This window comes from Palaemon carinicauda, chromosome 18, assembly GCF_036898095.1.
Source record: "Palaemon carinicauda isolate YSFRI2023 chromosome 18, ASM3689809v2, whole genome shotgun sequence".
NCBI classification, from domain to species: domain Eukaryota; kingdom Metazoa; phylum Arthropoda; class Malacostraca; order Decapoda; family Palaemonidae; genus Palaemon; species Palaemon carinicauda.
Window position 1 is genome coordinate 45,287,050 of NC_090742.1, and position 24,201 is coordinate 45,311,250.

General features: G+C 41.9%; 1 protein-coding gene across 1 annotated transcript in view; it reads right to left on the reverse strand.

The window, feature by feature from the left end:
* Nucleotides 1–23,269, reverse strand: part of LOC137657811 (protein C1orf43 homolog) — a 127,964-nt gene extending 104,695 nt beyond the window's left edge. The window contains exon 1 of the mRNA XM_068392339.1: nucleotides 23,159–23,269. The gene's annotated coding sequence lies outside the window, so the exon portion shown is untranslated. The remainder of the gene's footprint in view (nucleotides 1–23,158) is intronic.
* Between the last annotated feature and the right edge of the window lie 932 nt (nucleotides 23,270–24,201).

The window sequence follows — 24,201 nt, forward strand, 5'->3', positions numbered from 1 at the left end:
AAACTGATGAGGAAACGGCAACGGAGTGGGCAACGTCTGACTCGCTGAATCCGGTCGCACTGGTGGATGCGTGACGGAGCCGGACGCAATATCATGGTACTGCTGCACAGTCTGTGAACTGTCAACAACCATGGGGACGCGAGGAAGTACAGCGTCAACCCGAAACTGTCTAGACTGTCTGGGTTGTGCAGTCAACACCCTACCGGGTTGCTGAGGTTGACGCACTGCGTCACAACAAGTCACCTCTGCTGGTTGTTGAACGTCTTCCTAGTGACACACTGAACGTCAACAACCACCTCCGAGCGTCGCTTAACGTCAACGTGCGACTGGCAACCCACACTGGGTCGCATCGGTGGAGGAACCACCTCAACTGGCGGACGCGAGTAGGATACCTCAGCGTCAACAGGGCGCACAACCAACCGGTAGGAAGGTTGTTGGCCAGAAGGTTCTTCTCCGTATTAAGTCCTCTATCAAGGACACAAGCTTGGACTGCATGTCTTGCAGCAAAGCCCATTTAGGGTCTACGGGAGCAGGTGTGGCAACAGACGGGGTTAGCGACTGAAGCGGAACCATTTACCATCCCTGGAAGCCTTGTTATGTGTGACATAATAGTACAGCAAAACTTCAAAGGCTCGACAAAAGTTGAGAAGTTGACCTGTAAACAACTGGAGCGTCTCCTGGCTATGCGCCTGGCCGAGTCTACCAGAATTGAGAAGTCTACCTGGGCAGAGGCATGAACTCCCAAGCTAAGAACTTCTCTCGTGTCCTATCAGACTCTCGCTCTATAAGCCAGATAAAAAGAAGGGAAATCAAAAGGCTGTATCCCTAAAACTCCTCCTGGTGCAAAAACCAGTCGCCTAGCCGACGTAACGCTCTCTAGGAGAGCGAGAGAGCACTAGCTTAACAACAACGGCTTCGAAGTAGCTAGGCCTAGTGTAAGTTCTGACGTGAGGCGAACGAGGAGCAGCAGTTACATGATCCGGACGAAGATCCTTAAAAAAAATCATCATGATTTAATAAAAGTCCATAGGAGGCTAAGCAGCTTAAGGCTCCTCTCCAAATGACAGAGTCCTCAAAGGAATATCAGTAGGAGGGAGAACAGCACTTTCTCATCTACAGGAACCTTGTCCGAGAAAAGCTAGGTTATCTCAGTGAGGGTCTCACTGGTGCATTAGCAGCAGACCAGAAGGCAACGTTATGTAACTGCTTGACAGTCTGTGAACTGTCAAAAACTGAACTGTCAACCACAACAGGTGCGTGAGGACATACAGCACTGGTGCATTAGCAGCAGACCAGAAGGCAACGTTATGTAACTGCTTGACAGTCTGTGAACTGTCAAAAAACTGAACTGTCAACCACAACAGGTGCGTGAGGACATACAGCACTGGTGCATTAGTAGCAGACCAGAAGGCAACGTCATGTAACTGCTTGACAGTCTGTGAGCTGGCAACAACCAAAGCTGTGTGGGGAAGCCTCAACTCCTGACTGACTAGTCTGCTGCGGGCGAGTGGCGGTAACCACAGTGGGTTGCGGAGGCTGACGCACCGTGTCAAAACACGGCAGCTTAACTCCACCCTCCTGTTGTTGTGGTAGCACACGCACGTCAACGGAGGGTTCCGTGCGTCTGTGAACGTCAGCATGCGTCTGGCAGGGTCGACTGCGCATGGGTGGAGGAGCTCTCACAGCTGGAGTGTGGGAGCAGGCAGCCACAGCGTCTGCTGGGCGCACAACCGTGGTAGGTTGTAGGCTAACGGGTGCAGCGTCAACCTTCTCCGCACGATACTCCTGCAAAAAAGATGCTAACTGTGTCTGCATAGACTGTAGCAAAGACCACTTAGGGTCTACAGCAGCAGGTGCGGCAACAGACGGTGTTACTGCCTGTTGCGGTACCGCTTTACCTCTCTTAGGAGGTGTGCAGTCATCGGAAGACTGCAGCGAGTCCGAACTGACCCAGTGGCTACACCTGGGCCGTTGGACTTGCGCGGAAGGGACCGACTTGCACTTAATAAGCTGCGAGACCTTGGTCCAAGGTTTCTTACGAGAAACCTCTTCCGCAGACGAGAAGTAAATGGGCTCTCTCGTCTTTGTGTGGGTGGGGCGATCTTGGGTAGATACGCCCGAAACCACGGAGGGAAAAACGTCTGTTCGTTGATCAAGGCCTGACGAACCCATAAGTCGTTCGACATTACTTCTCCCCTGGGCTTGGGAGCTTGCAAGAGGTCCCGGACTAGGTGAACGACAGGCACGAACAGACGAACCCTCGGACGCAACACTGTAACACTTTGCGCATATCACCCCATCACTTTGATTTTCTGTTTTGCACTTATTTCACTGAAATCGAAACTTTTACTGATTTCTACCTGAAACACGCAATCCTACCCTTCATTAAAAGGTAGTAATTGCGAAAACAGTCTTATAATGCAACAGAAAACATATATAAAGATAAAGAATTCAGTGGCTGGGAAAGAGACTAAACACTAGTTCAAATAGACTACGTTTACAATCTCTCACCGCACATAGCCTGGGAACAAGAATAAAACCCTAGAAACGTTTTACCTTCTTCCCCTACAGCGACTAGGGAGGAGAGTAAAACGAGAACAACGTTACCCGCTTGAACGAAACGTTTTTTCTCCTCTCTCTCCCTTCGTCTCTATCTCTCTCTTTCTCTCTAGATTTCGCACCTGAGAGAAGAGCCCAATTATATATCGTCAAAACATGTTATTTGCTAAAGGAAAAAACTGAAAGGTTTTCCAAATAAAAAGTTCCTTTAATTAGAATTTAAACCATTTAAGCTAAGAAAGAATGAACGAAACGCCAGAATCGGTTTACTCTTACTGCAAAGTGAAACCGTGATACACTCTCTCTCTATTGTAACGATAGAGCGCATGTTGAACATCCTGAACGTCAACAACTGCGTAGACTAAAAAACTAAACGTTAGTTCATCTTTGAAAACAGTACGAGACTATCAAAGAAATTCTTTCATAAAACATTAAATTTAAAAAGTTTTAAATTCTTTAAAGGTTAAATACGATATAACGGGCTCAACGTTGATTAACTTCGGTTCCAAGTTAGGACCGCCTACTATCAGGAAAGGTCGCATATAAACAAAACATAAAAATTTATTTTTATATGTTTATAATAAAAGGAAAGTTAATCGGAGAGATATAAAATATATAGATCTATAACGTGTTAAGCAAAATTACTAAAAACCTAAACACACTTCCGTCTAAGGGAAGGGTCGGCCATTTAAAAGTGAAAGAGAGTCCATACTCTCTTTGTCACCATAATTAAATCTATCCAAAACGAGTTCAAGTTTTGAAATGAAGATAAAACCCCTGCATAGCGAAAGCTCAAAACTGGAATAGTGTACTTCACCAAATAGTTGTGAAAACAAATCCAGTTAGTAACAGCGTATTTAGTAGGTCTTGCCAGTGGCAGGACAGAGAGAAAATTGGTTCTGTGTTGACATCGAGTACTTGCGTACCTACTTGACAGATGGCGCTGTTGATGTACACCCCCACCTGTATAGCGATCGCTGGCGTATTCCGCCCGTAGGTTTTTCTGTCGGGCAGCAGAGCTGACAGCTATATGATCATCGGGTAAGTTTAATATTGAAAAAAATGTTTTATGGTGGCAGATAATGATTAGATGGTTAACACAAATTATCAAACATAATAGAAGAGGTTTAAAACAGGAGTGTGGAATCGCACTAAGAGATATTCTACTCGGACTCCTACAAATTTTAGATTTGCGACTAAAAAATAAAATAAAAACATTAGTAGAAATAGAAAACAATTTTTTTTCTTGAGAGTGATGATGAGTAAAATGTATGTGTCCATTTCTTGTTTTTTTTTATTTTTTTTTTTTATCCCTCATAAATCTATGGTTTCCAGCAATTGGTGATAAAATCATTTTGGAAAAGCAAAGCTAATGAATACTTTGATACGAGTATATCAGCTTGGCATGTAGACAATGTCAATGGATTTCTCAAAGTAAGGTTGATTGGTTCATTAATTGAAGTCTGGTATAATTCCAGTGACAAAGTCGCAATGATATTTGTCACATACCTTTTAAGTAACAAAAATAGGTACTGGTGCTTATAATGTAAATAAATATATAAAACTATAGGTTGAAATATAATAAATCTTATGCATGGATGTATGAACACACACACACACACACACACACACATATATATATATATATATATATATATATATATATATATATATATATATATATGTATTATAAATATATGTATTATATATATATGTGTATATATATATATATATATATATATATATATATATATATATATATATATATATATGTATTATATATATATATGTATTATATATATATATGTATTATATATATATATGTATTATATATATATGTATTATATATATATATATATATGTATTATATATATATATGTATTATATATATATATGTATTTTATATATATATATATATATATATATATATATATATATATATATATATATATTATTATTATTATTATTATTTGCTAAGCTACAACCCTAGCTGGAAAAGCAAAATGCTATAAGCCCAGGGGCCCCAACAGGGAAAATAGCCCAGTAAGGAAAGGAAAGAAGGAAAAATAAAATATTTTAAGAAGAGTAACATTAAAATGTTATTTTCATTAGTAAAATAAATTTTTGAATATACTTACCCGATGATCATATAGCTGTCAGCTCTGCTGCCCGACAGAAAAAACCTACGGGCGGAATACGCCAGCGATCGCTATACAGGTGGGGGTGTACATCAACAGCGCCATCTGTCGAGTAGGTACTCAAGTACTCTATGTCAACACAGAACCAATTTTCTCCTCGGTCCACTGGGTCTCTATTGGGGAGGAAGGGTGGGTCCTTTAATTTATGATCATCGGGTAAGTATATTCAAAAATTTATTTTACTAATGAAAATAAAATTTTTCAATATTAAACTTACCCGATGATCATATAGCTGATTCACACCCAGGGGGGTGGGTAGAGACCAGCATATATGTTAACCTTAAGAGCTAAGTATTCCGTATTTCATTTTAGCAGTTATTCAAAATAACAAACATAAAATTAATAAGTACCTGGTAAGGAAGTCGACTTGAACAATTACTCTGCCTTTTTTAAGTACGTCTTCCTTACTGAGCCTCGCGATCCTCACAGGATGCTGAGCGACTCCTAGGAGCTGAAGTATGAAGGGCTGCAACCCATACTAAAGGACCTCATCACAACCTCTAATCTAGGCGCTTCTCAAGAAAGAATTTGACCACCCGCCAAATCAACCAGGATGCGAAAGGCTTCTTAGCCTTCCGGACAACCCAAAAAACAACAATAAAAAGCATTTCAAGAGAAAGATTAAAAAAGGTTATGGGATTATGGGAATGTAGTGGCTGAGCCCTCACCCACTACTGCACTCGCTGCTACGAATGGTCCCAGGGTGTAGCAGTTCTCGTAAAGAGACTGGACATCTTTAAGGTAAAATGATGCGAACACTGACTTGCTTCTCCAATAGGTTGCATCCATTACACTCTGCAGAGATCTGTTTTGTTTGAAGGCCACTGAAGTTGCGACAGCTCTAACTTCATGTGTCCTTACCTTCAGCAAAGCATGGTCCTCCTCATTCAGATGGGAATGAGCTTCTCGAATTAAAAGCCTGATATAATAAGAAACTGCATTCTTCGACATTGGTAAAGAAGGTTTCTTAATGGCACACCATAAAGCTTCAGATTGTCCACGTAATGGCTTAGTCCGTTTCAAATAGTACTTAAGAGCTCTTACTGGGCATAGTACTCTTTCTTGTTCATTTCCAACCAAACTAGCAAGGCTTGGAATTTCGAACGATTTGGGCCAAGGACGAGAAGGAAGTTCGTTTTTGGCTAAAAAACCAAGCTGTAAGGAACATGTAGCCGTTTCAGATGTAAATCCAATGTTCCTGCTGAAGGCGTGTATCTCACTGACTCTTTTAGCTGTTGCTAAGCAGACGAGGAAAAGAGTTTTCAAAGTGAGATCTTTAAAAGAGGCTGATTGAAGTGGCTCGAACCTTGCTGACATGAGGAATCTTAGTACCACGTCTAAGTTCCAACCTGGTGTGGCCAACCGACGCTCCTTCGTGGTCTCAAAAGACTTAAGGAGGTCCTGTAGATCTTTGTTGTTAGACAGATCTAAGCCTCTGTGACGGAAGACTGCTGCCAACATGCTTCTGTAACCCTTGATCGTGGGGGCTGAAAGGGATCTTTCCTTCCTTAGGTATAACAGGAAGTCAGCTATCTGAGTTACAGAGGTACTGGTTGAGGATACTGAATTGGACTTGCACCAACTTCGGAAGACTTCCCACTTCGACTGGTAGACTTTGAGAGTGGATGTCCTCCTAGCTCTAGCAATCGCTCTGGCTGCCTCCTTCGAAAAGCCTCTAGCTCTCGAGAGTCTTTCGATAGTCTGAAGGTAGTCAGACGAAGAGCGTGGAGGCTTGGGTGTACCTTCTTTACATGCGGCTGACGCAGAAGGTCCACTCTTAGGGGAAGTGTTCTGGGAACGTCTACTAGCCATTGCAGTACCTCGGTGAACCATTCTCTCGCGGGCCAGAGGGGAGCAACCAACGTCAACCGTGTCCCTTCGTGAGAGGCGAACTTCTGCAGTACTCTGTTGACAATCTTGAACGGGGGGAACGCATAAAGGTCTAGATGGGACCAATCCAGAAGAAAGGCATCTATGTGAACTGCTGCTGGGTCCTGAATCGGTGAACAATAATTTGGGAGCCTCTTGGTCATCGAGGTTGCGAACAGATCTATGGTGGGTTGGCCCCACAATGCCCATAGTTTGTTGCATACATTCTTGTGAAGGGTCCACTCTGTTGGGATGATTTGACCCTTCCGGCTGAGGCGGTCTGCCATGACATTCATGTCGCCTTGAATGAACCTCGTTACAAGGGATATGTTTCGATCTCTTGACCAGGTGAGGAGGTCCCTTGCGATCTCGTACAACTTCATCGAATGAGTCCCTCCTTGCTTGGAGATGTACGCCAGTGCTGTGGTGTTGTCGGAGTTCACCTCCACCACCTTGCCTAGAAGGAGGGACTTGAAGCTTCTCAAGGCCAGATGAACTGCCAGTAGCTCCTTGCAGTTGATGTGTAACTCGCTTTGAACCGCATTCCACGTGCCCGAGCATTCCCGACCGTCCAACTTCGCACCCCAGCCCGTGTCCGATGCGTCCGAGAAGAGAAGGTGGTCGGGGGTCTGAACAGCCAGTGGCAGACCCTCCCTGAGGAGAATGTTGTTCTTCCACCAAGTCAGTGACGACTTCATCTTCTCGGAAACAGCTGAGACCGCTTCTAGCGTCTTGTCCTTTCTCCAGTGAGCAGTTAAGTGAAATTGAAGGGGGCGAAGGTGAAGTCTCCCTAACGCGATGAACTGGTCCAGTGATGAAAGCGTCCCTATCAGACTCATCCACTGTCTGACAGAACACCGGTCCTTCTTCAGCATGGACTGGATGCATTCTTGGGCTTGATTGATTCTGGGGGCCGACGGAAAAGCCCGAAAAGCTTGACTCTGAATCTCCATTCCTAGGTAAACTATAGTTTGGGATGGGACGAGTTGGGACTTTTCTATATTGACCAGGAGACCCAATTCCTTGGTCAGATTTAGAGTCCACTGTAGATTCTCCAGACAGCGACGACTTGACGCAGCTCTTAAAAGCCAGTCGTCCAAATAGAGGGAGGCTCTGATGTTTGCTAAATGCAGGAATTTGGCAATATTCCTCATCAGTTTGGTAAAAACTAGAGGTGCCGTGCTTAGGCCAAAGCACAGGGCTTGGAACTGGTAGACGACCTTCCCGAAAACGAACCTTAGAAAAGGTTGGGAATCTGGGTGGATGGGGACGTGAAAGTACGCGTCCTTTAGGTCTAACGAGACCATCCAGTCTTCCTTCCTGACCGATGCTGGAACCGACTTTGTCGTCTCCATGGTGAACGTCTGCTTTGTGACAAAGACATTCAGAGAACTGACGTCTAGCACCGGTCTCCACCCTCCTGTCTTCTTCGGCACTAAGAAGAGGCGGTTGTAGAAGCCCGGGGATTGATGGTCCCGGACTATGACTACCGCTCCCTTTTGTAGTAAGAGAGACACCTCTTGCTGTAAAGCTAGCCTCTTTTCCTCCTCTCTGTACCTGGGAGAGAGGTTGATGGGAGTTGTTGCTAGAGGGGGCTTGCGTAAGAATGGAATCTTGTACCCCTCTCTGAGTAACTTCACAGACTGGGCGTCTGCGCCCCTGTTCTCCCAGGCCTGCCAGTAGTTCTTGAGCCTGGCTCCCACTGCTGTCTGAAGAGGATGGCAATCAGACTCTGCCTCTAGAGGACTTGGAACCCTTCTTGCTCCCACGTTGACTTCCGGCACGAGCACCTCCTCTGCTGGAGGCTCTGCCACGAAAGGGCGGGATGAACCTTGAAGCTGGCGTGTCCATCCTAGGTCTAGGTACGGAGGGCAAAGGGGTGACTTTGCGTGCGGAAGACGCCACCAAGTCATGGGTGTCTTTCTGGATCAAGGAGGCAGCAATCTCCTTGATCAACTCTTCAGGGAAGAGACACTTAGAGAGTGGAGCGAACATCAGCTCCGACTTTTGACATGGGGTGACTCCAGCTGATAAGGAGCAAAGGTGATCTCGTTTCTTGAGTACCCCCAGACACGAAAGAAGCCGCAAGCTCACTAGAACCATCCCGAATGGCTTTGTCCATGCAGGACATGATGAGCATGGAAGTTTCCTTATCCGAAGGGGAGGTCTTCCTGCTCAATGCTCCCAAACACCAGTCCAGGAAGTTAAAGACCTCGAAAGCGCGGAAAACTCCCTTCATAAGATGGTCCATGTCCGAAGGGGTCCAGCAAATCTTGGAGCGCCTCATAGCCAGCCTGCGGGGAGAGTCTACTAGACTTGAGAAGTCGCCCTGGGCAGAGGCAGGAACTCCCAAGCCGAGAACTTCTCCCGTGGCATACCAGACGCTAGATCTGGAAGCAAGCTTGACCGGGGGAAACATGAAGGATGTCTTTCCCAACTGCTTCTTAGACTGCAACCACTCTCCCAGTACCCTTAAAGCTCTCTTGGACGAGCGAGCGAGTACGAGCTTCGTAAAGGCAGGAGCTGCTGACTGCATGCCTAAAGCGAACTCAGAGGGAGGTGAGCGTGGTGCTGCAGACACAAACTGGTCTGGATACAAATCCTTAAAGAGCGCAAGCACTTTCCTAAAGTCTAAGGAGGGAGGCGTGGTCTTGGGTTCTTCGATGTCGGAGTGTTGGTCGTCAAGATGTGCAGCTTCGTCATCATCAGAGATACCATCGTCTGAATGTTGAGGAGGAAGAGGCAACGGAGTGGGCTGGACAGCTGAGTCCGGCAGCACGGGTGCATGCGTGGCTGCACTGGACCCAACATCATGCCACTGTTGGTCAGTCTGAGAACTGGCAACAACCAAAGCTGAGTGGGTGCGCAAAGAGTCTACACCCGACTGTGGAAGGATAGCGGAGACCACCGTGGGTTGCGGAGGCTGACGCACCGCGTCAAAACACGGCAGCCTAACTCCACCCTCCTGTTGTTGTGGTAGCTCACGCACGGCAACGGAGTGCTCCGTGCGTCCTTGGGAGTCAGCATGCGTCTGGCAGGGTCGACTGCGCATGGGTGGAGGAGCTCTCACAGCCGGAGTGTGGGAGCAGGCAGCCGCAGCGTCTGCTGGGCGCACAACCGTGGCAGGTTGTAGGCAAACGGGTGCATCGTCAACCTTCTCCGCAGACGGAGTGTGGGAGCAGGCAGCCTCAGCGTGAGCTGGGCGCACAACCGTGGCAGGTTGTAGGCTAACGGGTGCAGTGTCAACCTTCTCCGCACGAAACTCCTGCATAACCGCAGCTAACTGACTCTGCATAGACTGCAGTAAAGACCACTTAGGGTCTACAAAAGCGGCAACAGACGGAGCTACTGTCCGTTGTGACTGAGGGTCTAAAACAGCGGGTGCGGCAACAGACGGAGTTACTGCCTGTTGCGGTACCACCTTGCCTCTCTTGGGAGGTGTGCAGTCGTCGGATGACTGCAGCGAGTCCGAACTGACCCAGTGGCTACACCTGGGCCGTTGGACTAGCTCGGAAGGGACCTTACGTTTAAGAGGCCGTGAGACCTTGGTCCATCGTTTCTGTCTAGAAACCTCTTCCGCAGACGAGGAATAAATGGGCTCACTCGCCTTCTTGTGGGTGGGACGATCTCGGAAAGATACGTCCGAAACCACGGAGGGTACGTCTGTACGCTGATTAAAGCCTGTCGAACCCTTTGGTCGTACGACATTGCTTCTCCCCTGGGCTTGGGAGCTTGCAAGAGGTCCCGGACTGGGAGGACGACAGGCACGAACAGACGCACCCTCATGCGTAACACTGACACTTTTCACTGCACTGACACTCACTTCACTTCCCACTGCACTTTTACCTTTCAACTCTGACATCAGCCATGAGTTGATTGCGGTCATTAGCCAATGACTCGACTCTCTCACCTAGAGCCTGAATGGCACGCATCATATCCGCCATTGAAGGTTGATGAGAGCTAGCAGGGGGGTCGGGTGCAACCACTACAGGGGAAGGAATAGGTTGAGGGGCATGGGGAGAGGAAAAATCAATAGAGCGAGACGAACTCCTCCTGAGCCTATCCTTCTCTAGCCTACGTGCATATTTCAGGAATTCTTGAAACCCGAATTCCGAAAGCCCAGCGCATTCCTCACATCGATCTTCCAATTGACAGGCTTTACCCCTACAATTGGAACAAACGGTGTGTGGATCGATAGAGGCCTTCGGAAGACGCCTTGAACAGTCCCTAGCGCTACATTTCCTGTACTTGGGGACTTGAGAAGGGTCAGACATCTTGAATTAGTCAAAGGGGGGAATTCAAAATCAATCCAAGTCGTCAACAAATAATCCAAATCCAAAAAAGAATGCAAGGAAGTATTGAAGATAACTTCTGCACAGCGATAGCTAATAACGTGAAATTCAATCCAGAAAACAAGAGCGTATTCAGTAGGTCTTGCCGGTGGCACGACAGAGAGAAAATTGGTTCTGTGTTGACATAGAGTACTTGAGTACCTACTCGACAGATGGCGCTGTTGATGTACACCCCCACCTGTATAGCGATCGCTGGCGTATTCCGCCCGTAGGTTTTTTCTGTCGGGCAGCAGAGCTGACAGCTATATGATCATCGGGTAAGTTTAATATTGAAAAATAAATATTTCCTATATAAACTATGAAAACTTTAACAAAACAAGAGGAAGAGAAATTAAATAGAATAGTGTGCCTGATTGTACCCTCAAGCAAGAGAACTCTAACCCAAGACAGTGGAAGACCATGGTACAGAGGCTATGGCACTACCCAAGACTAGAGAACAATGGTTTGATTTTGGAGTGTCCTTCTCCTAGAAGAGCTGCTTACCATAGCTAAAGAGTCTCTTCTACCCTTACTAAGAGGAAAGTAGCCACAGAACAAATACAGTGCAGTAGTTAACCCCTTGAGCGAAGAAGAATTGTTTAGTAACCTCAGTGTTGTCAGGTGTGTGAGGACAGAGGAGAATCTGTTAAGAATAGGCCAGACTATTCGGCGTATGTGTAGGCAAAGAGAAAGAACCGTAACCAAAGAGAAGGATCCAACGTAGTACTGTCTGGCCAGTCAAAGGACCCCATAACTCTCTGGCGGTAGTATATATATACAGTATATATATATATATATATATATATATATATATATATATATATATATATATATATATATATATATATATATATATATACAGTGGAACCTCTACACACGAACGTATCTACATCCAAATTTTCCAACATACGAAGTAAAATTCGAGCAAATTTTTGACTCTACACCCGAATTTTATTTCGACACACGAAGTAAACATTACGCCATTGAGCGTCGAGTGCTCAGTTCTCTATTCTTGTGTGTATCGTGTGGTTGTCCTCTGTTTGGTCTGTTATTAACAGTGCTTATTTTCTTCCTTATCTCACATTTCCTTTTTGATTTTACAGTGAACCCTCGTTTATCGCGGTAGATAGGTTCCAGACGCGGGCGCGATAGGTGAAAATCCGCGAAGTAGTGACAGCATATTTACCTATTTATTTAACATGTATATTCGGACTTTTAAAACCTTCCCTTGTACGTAGTACTGTTAACAAACCACCCTTTAATGTACAGAACACTTAATGCATGTACTACAGCACCCTAAACTAAAACAGGCACAAATATTAAAGGCGATTTTATATCATGTGTTTCCTAAACACCTAAAAAGCACGATAAAAAATGGCAACCAATGTTTTGTTTACGTTCATCTCTGATCATAATGAAGAAACAAACTCATTTAGTGTACACATATATGTACGTATAGGTTAGTTTTTGCATCGATTATATTGATTATACAGTACTGTATGTTGATTTTTTTATTACCAATGTTTTAGTTTACGTATTTTTCTTAGGACTTCCAAATGAAATCTTTTTCTTTATGACGCCGCCTGAAACGACGGCGTGTACGCTCAGTAAACAACCACGCTCAGAACAAACAAGGCATTTAACGCGCATGATGATAGTGATAAATAATGATACAGTACATACAGTATTTACAGTAAAAGCATTTACAAAATATGTTACCTTACAAATATAAATTATACAGTACTTGTACGTAGCAAAGCAGGAAAACAATTTGAGAGAGAGAGAGAGAGAGAGAGAGAGAGAGAGAGAGAGAGAGAGAGAGAGAGAGAGAGAGAGAGAGAGAGAGAGAGAGATTGTTTTACGTACGTAAATGTAAATTTTAAACAAAAAAAATATGATAGGTTACAACATGTAGACTTTTAAAACCTTCCCTTTAACTTAATGCATACAGTACGTACATTACTAAACTATAAAACAGGTTAAAGTAAAAAATAAAGATTGTTACTGTACTCACCACGAAAGAAGTTCAAGAAAAACTTGAATGACGATGGCGATGAATTTGCTGCACAGTAGAAATGATGATGATGAAGCTGATGATGTGTTCTACTGTGCAGTCAATGATAGTATTTTACGTCTCTTCAGACGGAGGTGTCTTTTCCTGGGACACCTCTTCAACTTCTTCAATTTCTTCCGAAGGCGTACTAGCAGGAGGAACTGGCTCTTTTTTGCGAGGCTGAAAAAACATTGTGATCGGAAGTTGTTGCCGCTGCTTCTTTTTTCGATCCAAGAGCATCCTGTAGGGAGTCGTGATGTCATCAACCTTGTTGCAGAATTGCATCGAGCGAACCATATCCTCGTCCCACTCTTGTAACATTTCTTTCGCCTCCTTCATATGGTTGCAGAACTTGGCAAGCCGTTCTAATGTTAAGCCCGTTTCTTCGACATTTTCTTGGGTCTCTTCCTGGGTACCCTCACTCTCTTCCTCACTTGCCGATTTCGTCAGGTCTTCGAGGTCTGCGTCAGTTAGGGGCTGGGAATGGCAGTCCAACAACTCGTCGACGTCTTCAGTCGTCATGTCGCCAAACCCGTCACCCCCAATTATGGCAGCCAACTGCACAGATTTCCGTATTGCAGAGTGTTGGATTTCCGACGGAGTAAATCCCTTGTCGTCGTAAACAATATCGGGCCACAGCTTCTTCCAGCTCGCATTTACGGTTGCAGGTTTCATCTCTTGAAGTGCCTTTTGAATATTCTGCAGGCACGTGGCTATGGTGTACTGCCGCCAGTACGCCTTCAAGTTGAAGTCTTCATCCTCGTCATCTTGGGCAGCATCCACACACGCAACGAGGTCCGCCAAGGTATTCTTCGTGTAGAGGGCCTTGAACGCCCTGATAACCCCCTGGTCCATTGGTTGAATTAATAACGTGGTGTTGGGTGGCAGGAACTCACCTGAACGCCCTCACGCGACAGGTCAGTTGCGTGTCCACCAGCGTTATCCATAAGGAGAAGGATCTTGAATGGCAAGCCCTTCTCTAAGAGATATTCATGGACTTGCGGGATGAAACACTGGTGGAACCAGTTGGAGGTCAGCATCTTCGTAATCCATGCTTTTTGATTATGCATCCAGTACACGGGAAGGAGATTCTTATTTTTATTTTTCAAAGCGCGAGGATTTTTCGACTTATAAATAAGCCCCGGCTTTAACAAAAATCCAGCAGCATTGCCACACATCACGAGGGTAACGCGATCCTTGAATGCCTTAAAGCCAGAGGCTTTGGCTTCCTCTTTGAACAGGAAAGTTCGCGACGGCATTCTCTTCCAAAACAAGCCGGTTTCATCCATATTAAAGACTTGTTCCGGCTTGTATCCACCTTCAGCGATAATGTTCTTGAAAGTCTGGTTCACGTAAGTTTCAGCAGCGGCAGTGTCAGCGGAAGCAGACTCCCCATGCAGGGAAACGCTTTTCAGGGCGAAGCGTTTCTGAAACTTCGCGAACCATCCTTTGCTTGCGGAAAAACGTTTCTGAGGCTGGGAATCAGTGGATGTCCCTGGTTGAGGATCATCTGCATCATCATCATCTTCAGCATGGTTGCCGTCGTCCTCTTTAGGTTCCTTTGCAGCAAAATTCTCATATAAGCTCAAAGCCTTTGTTTGGATGGTGTTCGTATCCAACGCTATGTTCTTCTTCCGGCAGTCGGCAATCCACACAGCTAAAGCACCTTCCATGCGTACGATCGTTTTATTACGCGTTGTAACGACTCGCTTCGCTGATCTGCTAAAGGTGATTGCAGCAGTCTTTCTAATGTTCGCCTCGTCCTTCTTGATGTAGCGAACGGTGGATTCGTTGATGCCAAAATGGCGGCCGGCGGCCGCGTAACTTCTACCATCTTTTAACATGTCGAGAAGCGTAACCTTCTCAGCTATCGTCATCATCCTTCGGTGGCGTTTAGGCTCACTACCAGCCTTACTAGAAGCAGAACGCTTGGGAGGCATTGTAACAGAAAGTTCAACAAAAAGTTCAACTTAAAACAGTCGCACACAGCACAGATTAAACTTCACAAAGTTAAGAACGTCTACTCAGCAATACGCGGAAAGAGAAAGTGAACGATGCAGCCCCGCGAGAACTTTGATGCTGCGGGTAGAAGATGCGGGCAAAACACCAATCACAGGCTAGATAACAAAACTTGAGTTTTGATTCGTCATCTATCAGCGCTTGAACCAATCACAACCCGTCTTAGTACTATGGCGCGTTGGTTACTCATAGAAGATGCCCCCGCGCATACTGAACGTACGTAGATTAAGTACAATACCGTAATAATAATAAATAATGATAATAATACTGTACAGTAATAATAATAATAATAATGATTAATAATAATAACAATAATAATTTTATTAACAACAACAACAATAATAATAATAATAACAATAATAATAAAAATTTACGTACGCTATTTTACGCCTCTCTCTCTCTCTCTCTCTCTCTCTCTCTCTCTCTCGTACGCTTACAGTATTCGAAATGTGATTTTTGCAACAAAGAATATTATTGGATGCAGTACTGTACTACGTACGTATACATACAAAAGATTCATGGAAAAGAAGCACATCCATTACAGTACACACCATTCTAATATGGTATGACTGCATCTGATTTGCGTTTCATGTTCGATTTAATTTTACTACGTACTGAATTATCGTATGATCACATTCTCTTTTCGTGTTTTATTTCTTTCTGTGCTGAATTATATATCATATGTAATGCAATGAACAATCAGTAAGAGCAGATATTACTAATTACAGTATTAATGGAATTACAGGTAACAAAATATCGTATTTGGTTATCTTCAGATTTCGCGGTATTTTCGAATTTTCCGGAAAATCCGCGATATGTATATATATATGGGTTATGGGAAAACCCCGCGAAGTGGTGAATCCGCGATTGTCGAACCGCGAAGTAGCGAGGGTTCACTGTACCTATAATCATGGTCCCTAAGAAGCTAAGTTTCAGTACAGGAAGAAGGCAATTCTTTCATTAGAATTGAAGCAAGAAATTATAGAAAAACATGAGAGCAGTGTGCATGTGAGTGATACTGTATGGCTAAACAATATGGCCGGAATAGGCCTATGATCTTGAGGATCATCAAGCTGAAGGCAGCCATTAAAGCAAATAACCATCGAAGGGAATCACCATTATTACAAGACATCTTAGCAATACCCTGGAAGAGATAGAACGCCTTTTGTTGATAGGGATAAAGGACAAAGAGATTGTTGGCAACGATCATTTGTGAGAAGGGCCAGCGTGATGAACAGAAAGAAAGAAAAAAATGAAGCAAAGAAAACCATGATAGCATTAACAAGCTCTTTTAAATAAGACTTCTCTCTTTTTCTGTTTCTCTCTAAACATAGCATTAACATGTTCTTTAAATAAAATATCTCTCTCTCTCTCTCTCTCTCTCTCTCTCTCTCTCTCTCTCTCTCTCTCGTTCTTCTTCGCTGTTATAGTGTTAGATACGTCTATCATTTTTTTTTCCGAGAGAGAGAGAGAGAGAGAGAGAGAGAGAGAGAGAGAGAGAGAGAGATTAAACAAAAATGTGTTTAGAGTACATATGATTTTTAACAGCGTCAACGAGTTGAAAAACAATTAAATGTAACTAAAAAAATAATAACAGCTAATCTGAATTCCTTTATTAACTAAAACAAATATTGATACAAACACACTCGTGTGCGTATGCACAAACACACACACAGGTGCAAGAATCGCTACGCAGTAAACGAGACGGTCGGGGAGGAGGTAGAGATGGTGACTGCGATAACATACCGTAACTCGTCACTGAAAGTGATGAAAATAAAAAATCAAAAGAAAAAAAATGTAAAAAATATGAAATATAAAAAAATAAAAAAAAAATAAATCAGCTAAGTTAGATTAAAATTTCCGTAGTGTAAGTTACGGTATGTTATCGCAGTCACCATCTCTACCTCCTCGCCGATCGTGTCTCCTCGTGCGTGTGTGTGTGTTTGCGCATACGCACACGAGTGTGTTTGTATCAATATTTGTTTTAGTTAATAACCACCCTACCTGTATCTGGATCATCCAATAACATGGATTCCACGTCAAGGTTCATGGAGGCAACATTGTCTTCTAGATCTCCGGGGGCGTCCGACGGATCCTGCTCTGGATCAATGAACCCCGCTATGGTGGCATCAATGTGGGCAATGATGGGAGCTGCAACATGCCTAGCCACAGCGGCTGAAGACTTGGCGTTGGGGTAAATCAAGGAACAGTAGTCCTCGGAGAGGACGTACGGCCGCTTGGACTTCACGTTCCGGGCAAAACCACCAACCCACACTTTCAGTGTGGCCCGAGCTGCAGACTTTTGCTCCGGGGATGCCTGAAATAATAGTGGGAATTAAAAAGGGAAGACTCCCAGTGGTCCTTCAAGACCATAGATATCTTACTAAATAGTGTATGTATGCCAAAAAAGGTAAGATAAATAAGAAGGCAACATAGCCAACGGGACTCACCGAGTCAGATCCAAGGGTGGTAACGAGGTCAAAACAGACCACACAGTTATCCGGGTGCCATACCACGACATCCTCCAGCTGCACTCCGCAGAGGACGTGAGACCGACAGACGGTATGGCCGCAGGGCTGATGTAGAACAGCTGCACAGGCCGTCGTCTGACAATGCACCATCTATAAAAAGAATAGTATATGAGAAACTGTAATTCTCTTAAGTAGGGGCGGACCCGGGCCTAACATAAGCCTAACACAAGATTAGAGCTTAACTGTAATATTCTTAAGTAGGGGCGGGTCCGGAGGACCCGGGCCTAAACATAAGTCTAGCTTAAGACTAAAGTATAGCCATCCATTCCGGTCGAGCCGGGAGCATAAAAAAGGATGCAACAACAAGAAATTAAGACACATGGTGTCTGATTTCCCGGGGCGAGGCTAAGCCCCGGGCCGGGAAATAAAAGTATCCAAAACCAATTCGTATAGGAACTCCGGGATAGTGATCTGTCATATAATCATTATATATAATCATAGGAACTGTTATAAATTAATAGGGGGACGGAACTGTAGATAAGAACCGCCAACCGAACCCAGAGGGTTTCATATAACATAAACCAGTGTGATAAGTGAATATAAAATAGGGTGCACCGGGATCCAACTCTGTTGACCGGTGGCCAACCAGACTAGACAGAGACGAACCCGCCGGGACACCCGGAGGACAAAGTCCATAAACACTGAACTACCCCCTCTAAAAGGAGGGAAGGCAACGGTCCCCTAGGGGAGGGGGGGAGAGAAGCCTAGCCGCCCACCTAGCGAGAGGGGGAGCATGGGGGAGGATCACGTGATACGGAGCAGCAGGGCTACAAACTGACGATCCCCAACCAGACAGATCAAACGGAGTAATAGCACAATATTCATTATAATAGTGATAGCGTTGATAATATAAAATAAACACATAAAAATTTTTTGGGCAAGGCATGCAACATAATAATTAAATCACAAAAGACACACCTGATGGCTTAAAAAATAACATTGCCGCCTAGCAACGAAGGTCGGCAGCCATAACGATACGTAAATGATATCGGCCCAAAAAGTGAACCACGAGGGTTCTAAACGCTAAATAATGAATATCCACAATAACAAATAAAATTTAAAAATAAAAATAATAAAAATAATACATATAGTAACACCGCGAGTGAAACTAAAAGCTCTCAAAACAGGAGTACCAACTGTAAGTGGAATCAAGCAAGATCGATATGAACGAAGAGAATAATCTCCTATAATTCAAATATTAAACGATCTAGGTTGCTCAAAACACAGCAAAACCAAGCTTGGTACTTAACTTAGACGGTGTCTCCAGGGAAACCGACGAAGAAGCCATAATCCAATGAAAATAAGTGGAAAAACGAGAGCACAACAAAAAAGCGGGTTACAACACAAGACGTGCTAAAAGGAGTTGGGTTCTGAGCGGATGCAGTGTTAGTAGTACCGAGTGAGGTTGAACGGCTCTCCTCTATTGGGGTTTCTGTCGTGGATGAATCTAAATAGTGCGGGACCTCTGGATTATACGCCCAATTTTATACCGACACCAATAGGTGAGCGAGCTAGTTAACCTAGCACTCCTTTACATTTTTTCTCTGGTATATTTAGCAGTAAATTACCTAAGAATAAGTGCTAAATGGAGCTTATTCACTGGGCGGCACAGGTTCGAGCCCAGAAAAGGAATTCAGATTCGCTGATATTGTTTTTTTAGTTACATTTAACTGTCTTTCAACTCGTTAACGCTGTTAAAAATCGTATGTACACAACACATTTTTGTTTAATCTCTCATTTTTGTTTAATCTCTCTCTCTCTCTCTCTCTCTCTCTCTCTCTCTCTCTCTCTCTCTCTCTCTCTCTCTCTTGTTCTTCTTCACTGTTAGTGTTAGAGACGTCTATTAATTTTTTCTGAGAGCTTCTTCACTGTTAGTGTTAGAGACGTATATTAATTTTTTTCTGAGAGAGAGAGAGAGAGAGAGAGAGAGAGAGAGAGAGAGAGAGAGAGAGAGAGAGAGAGAGAGAGAGAGAGAGAGAGTATTTATTTAAAGAACATGTTAACACCATGTCTACCTTCTCGCCGATCGTCCGTCTCCTCTTGGCGTAGCAAATCCTACACCTGCTTGGCCTGTCTCTAAGGTAAAGTGGCAATAAAACACATTTTTTATTTATTATTTCTTTATAATTATCTTTTTTACATGCTTCTTTCATATTATGCAGTTATGTTATTGTTATGTGTAATTATGTGTAGCCATTTATTAAGGATTGATTATGGGTTTTTAGGCTGAGGAACGAATTAAATGAATTATGTATTCTTATGGGAAAATTCGTTTCTACATCCGAACATTTTCTACATCCGAAGTTGGTTGTGGAACGAATTAAATTCGTATGTAGAGGTACCACTGTATATATATATATATATATATATATATATATATATATATATATATGTATTATATATATATATATATATATATATATATATATATATATATGTATTATATATATATATATATATATATATATATATATATATATATATATATATATATATATATATATATATATATATATATATATATATATATATATATATATATATGTATATATATATATATATATATATATATATATATATATATATATATATATATATATATATATATATATATATATATATATATATATATATATATATGATTTCAAAATTTATCAAATGGCTGATGTCAATGTCCTTTTATGAAACATCTTTTAGAAGTCTACCTTCTAAGGAATTCAAGCTACTCTCTCTGGTGAAATTGATGTGATAAATTATATCAAACAATGCTCTCTGTCATTTTCTTCCTGGCAATTGATGTATCGAGTAACCTGTGTTGTATGGAAGAATGAGTCCTACGGCTTAACCGAAAGAAAACTATATTTCTATTGCTTTACCAACACTCGCTTGAAGTGCGAAGTGTGGGGTTAGCATGGCTTCTTTCGTCTCCTGTCATAAGTCTCATTCTTGATCTTCAATGTAAGTGAGTGGGTAAGATATAAAACGTTGGTCTTGTGTTTAGGTAAAGTCTAAAGTCACGAATCACATTACCAGGTATGCTGAACTTTTACTCACAAAGAATTTCGTATTGCTTGGGGTAGGTCATGTGACAATTATCTATGGAGTTAAACAGGCGTTTAACAATTCGGGGGATGGGAGGTACAGGGGAAGAAACGTTATAACAACGTCACTGAGGGACATCATCACTTTTGCGAATGTGTGGGTGGCTAAGACTGGCTTTAGCCTCATTTTCTCAAGTAAAAAAGTTAATGAAACGTAATTGGCAATGCACAGTATTTCCCAAAATTAGGCCATTGTATGAAGCGCTCCCTGCTTTGATATCATGGAAATCCATGAGTTATTTTAGGAGTTATTTAAAAAAAACACTATTACACGGCCTCTGGAAACGATAGTAGTTTTTTTTCTTGTGGCAACCTTCTTTAAGCAATGGCTTTAGTTCTGTCAAATTTTTATACACTATAAGTAAATTCAATGGGAAATGTTAAGTGAATATTTTTACTTCTTAATACAAAATGTAAAAAATTGTTTAGAAGTAATTTTCATATTAAGGAAATTACCACCTGTAACTAAATAGGCTAAGTAAAGTAAAGGTAATAAGCTTATCCTAAGTACAGTAGATAAGTAATTTATGGAAGGTTCTTGAAGTGCTGTGACATTGTAGGTTAGACTTGCCCCCTGGTAATTTTAGTACAGTAATGAGCACCCGGCAGTAAAGGTTAGATTTAATGGGTATGCGTGAATGGTTATGGTTAGGTTAGATTAAATCCCTGTATTAACTTATGACTTTTTCCCTCTTCCAAAAACCCCGATTTCCCACTGTGGTCCTACTACTCTTATTTCTCGCATAAAAAAATAAACTGCCTATCCTCCCCTGGTAAGTAAGGACAGCGAATTAGTTAGGTCAGGTTAAGTGATAGGTACCTTAAGCTAGTATGTATTCCCTTAATTTCCCTATCACTCTTGACACATTGCCAACATCAGTATCACAAAAACTGTATTAATAGTGTGGGGTTCCATAATTAACAGAAGATTATGGAAGCAAAAGATTCTTTGGAGCCTTTAAATATCAGCGGCCAGTTCCTCACGCGTTCATCAAAAATGGACATCACCTAACCTAAACTAAAAGGCATGTCCTTACTGACTTACCTAACAGGGGGAGGGGGGGGGTTAAGTCATATATTGCCATATCCTAGATTCAGTTCAGGTTAAGTTATATATTTCCATATCCTAGATTCGGTTCAGATTAAGTTATATATTGCCATATCCTAGATTCAGGTCAGGTTAAGTTATATATTGCCATATCCTAGATTCAGGCCAGGTTAAGTTATATATTGCCATATCCTAGATTCAGGCCAGGTTAAGTTATATATTGCCATATCCTAGATTCAGTTCAGGTTAAGTTATATATTTCCATATCCTAGATTCAGTTCAGATTAAGTTATATATTGCCATATCCTAGATTCAGGTCAGGTTAAGTTATATATTGCCATATCCTAGATTCAGTTCAGGTTAAGTTATATATAGCCATATCCTAGATTCAGGTCAGGTTAAGTTATTTATTGCCATATCCTAGATTCAGTTCAGGTTAAGTTATATATTTCCATATCCTAGATTCAGTTCAGATTAAGTTATATATTGCCATATCCTAGATTCAGGTCAGGTTAAGTTATTTATTGCCATATCCTAGATTCGGTTCAGATTAAGTTATATATTGCCATATCCTAGATTCAGGTCAGGTTAAGTTATATATTGCCATATCCTAGATTCAGGCCAGGTTAAGTTATATATTGCCATATCCTAGATTCAGGCCAGGTTAAGTTATATATTGCCATATCCTAGATTCAGTTCAGGTTAAGTTATATATTTCCATATCCTAGATTCAGTTCAGATTAAGTTATATATTGCCATATCCTAGATTCAGGTCAGGTTAAGTTATTTATTGCCATATCCTAGATTCAGTTCAGGTTAAGTTATATATAGCCATATCCTAGATTCAGGTCAGGTTAAGTTATATATTGCCATATCCTGGATTTAGGTCAGGTTAAGTTATATATTGCCATATCCTGGATTCAGGTCAGGTTAAGTTATATATTGCCATATCCTAGATTCAGGTCAGGTTAAGTTATATATTGCCATATCCTGGATTCAGGTCAGGTTAAGTTATATATTGACATATCCTAGATTCAGGTCAGGTTAAGTTATATATTGCCATATCCTGGATTCAGGTCAGGTTAAGTTATATATTGCCATATCCTAGATTCAGGTCAGGTTAAGTTATATATTGCCATATCCTGGATTCATGTCAGGTTAAGTTATATATTGCCATTGCCTAGATTCAGTTCAGGTTCCTAGTCGTTCACTCCACAATACAGTACTATGATTGTAGGCACACAACTGGATGTGTAGGTGCAAAAAATTGTAATGTAAAGAAAGTTTATTGTCATTATTTACCTCCTACATACAATGCATACCTTACAAATTATAAATGAGATAGGTCTTGATGGTTTAGTTAGGGTTGGTCATTGACTTAGTGTGTACGGTACAGTAGTTTTTTTTTTAACTTATTAAACTGTTGGAAAATTTATCATAACTACTTACCAAATTATAAAGCAGTCCGTAAATCGTTGAAATATGTGGAAATATTATTCTTCAGCTTAGTCTTTGGCCCTTTGCTGAAATATGCAAGTGTATTCTTACTTGACAGTTTACACCACCGCAAGATATGTTGGAGGTAGTGCCTTTGTAACCGCACTTCTTCTAGTGTTTTTTTTTCTTTTGGACTTTTGTGATAATACTGTGTTGTTTTAAATCCGAGCTGTGTTTATAACAAGTAATTTTAGATTTTTGAAATTTATTGCTTATGTAATGTTGTTTCTAGGTTAAATTTGATATACTAAAGTAGCCTATTTCAAATTCGTTCTGAAAAGTCATTTCCCATTTTTACATTATTTTTTTTTTCATTCCCAATCTACAATATTATTATTATTATTATTATTATTATTATTATTATTATTATTATTATTATTACTACAAGCTAAACTGCAACCCTAGTTGGAAAAGCATGAACATATAAGCCCTAGGACTCCAACGGGGAAAAATAGCCCAGTGAGGCAAGGAAATTTGGGAATAGATAAACTAAAATAGTACTAAACAATTAAAATTAAATATTTGAATAACAGTAACATTAAAATAGATCATTCATATATAAACTATAAGTTAAAAAAAAACAAAAGGAAGAGATTTAAGATAGAATAATGTGCCAGAGTGTACCCTCAAGCAAAAGAACTCTACCCTAAAACAGTGGAAGACCATGGTACAAGCCTATGGCAGTACCCGACTATTATTATTATTATAGTTATTATTATTATTATTACTTGCTAAGCTTATAAGCCAAGGGGCTCCAACCGGGAAAATAGCCCAGCGAGGAAAGGAAACTTAAGGAAAAATAAAATATTTCAAGAAGAGTAACATTAAATTGAATATTTCCTATATAAACTATAGAAACTTTAACAAAACAAGAGGAAGAGAAATAAGATAGAATAGCGTGCCCATGTGTACCCTCAAGCAAGCGAACTCTAACCCAAGAGAGTGGAAGACCATGGTACATAGGCTATGGCACTACCCAAAGACTAGAGAACAAT